The sequence below is a fragment of the Triticum aestivum genome, unplaced genomic scaffold, assembly GCF_018294505.1.
Source record: "Triticum aestivum cultivar Chinese Spring unplaced genomic scaffold, IWGSC CS RefSeq v2.1 scaffold121872, whole genome shotgun sequence".
Classification (NCBI taxonomy): Eukaryota; Viridiplantae; Streptophyta; class Magnoliopsida; order Poales; family Poaceae; genus Triticum; species Triticum aestivum.
This window is the reverse complement of record NW_025284502.1, coordinates 1-1154: the sequence shown is the minus strand read 5'-3', so window position 1 is coordinate 1154 and position 1154 is coordinate 1. Positions and strand designations below refer to the sequence as shown.

At 46.9% G+C, this 1154-nt stretch overlaps 1 non-coding gene and 1 pseudogene across 1 annotated transcript; both read right to left on the bottom strand.

Annotated features, from left to right (window-relative positions):
- Positions 1 to 337: 337 nt before the first annotated feature.
- Positions 338 to 456, bottom strand: LOC123178638 (5S ribosomal RNA). The gene has a single exon (XR_006489737.1). It is a non-coding gene; the product is annotated as a 5S ribosomal RNA (ribosomal RNA).
- Positions 457 to 820: 364 nt separating this feature from the next.
- Positions 821 to 930, bottom strand: LOC123178639 (uncharacterized; annotated as a pseudogene).
- Positions 931 to 1154: the final 224 nt, after the last annotated feature.

Here is a 1154-nt window from a genome sequence, read left to right as displayed (position 1 = left end):
TGCTTCCCACTCCCACGTCCGCTACAAAGAAGGCCATACATTCTTACTATCATTACAACCGTTGCCTACTAATGGATAATGCCCTATACTACTTACTCTCTCGCTCAACTACGAAGACGAGTTTACCATGATTTCCATCCCTCCCTCTATACCGCGGCAACACGTATTTTACACCCCTTTCAGAACGCGCTTTTCGCGCCCCAACTCTCCCTAGACGCGTGACTAATGAGCTCCGAGCTAAAACATATCACAAATGTCAAAAATATGATGACATGCTTAATATATATCACGCACGTGCGTTCTGTTCCTCACGTACGTACAAAAATAATTAAAAAAGGGAATGCAACACGAGGACTTCCCAGGAGGTCACCCATCCTAGTACTACTCTCGCCCAAGCACGCTTAACTTCAGAGTTCTGATGGGATCCGGTGCTTTAGTGCTGGTATGATCGCATCCGACATGTTACCCCCGGCTTCATCCCTTATGCTTCCCACTCCCACGTCCGCTACAAAGACGGCCGTACATTCTTACTATCATTACAACCGTCACCTACTAATGGATAATGCCCTATACTACTTACTCTCTCGCTCAACTACGAAGACGAGTTTACCACGATTTCCACCCCTCCCTCTATACCGCGACAACACGTATTTTACACCCCTTTCAGAACGCGCTTTTCGCGCCCCAACTCTCCCTAGACGCGTGACTAATGAGCTCCGAGCTAAAACATATCGCAAATGTCAAAAATATGATGACAGGCTTAATATATATCACGCACGTGCATTCTGTTCCTCACGTACGTACAAAAATAATTAAAAAGGGAATGCAACACTAGGACTTCCCAGGAGGTCACCCATCCTACTACTACTCTACGCTTAACTTCGTAGTTCTGATGGGATCCGGTGCTTTAGTGCTGGTATGATCGCATCCGACATGTTACCCCCGGCTTCATCCCTTATGCTTCCCACTCCCATGTCCGCTACAAAGACGGCCGTACATTCTTACTACCATTACAACCGTCGCCTACTAATGGATAATGCCCTATACTACTTACTCTCTCGCTCAACTACGAAGACGAGTTTACCACGATTTCCACCCCTCCCTCTATACCGCAGCAACACGTATTTTACACCCCTTTCAGAACGCGCTTTTCG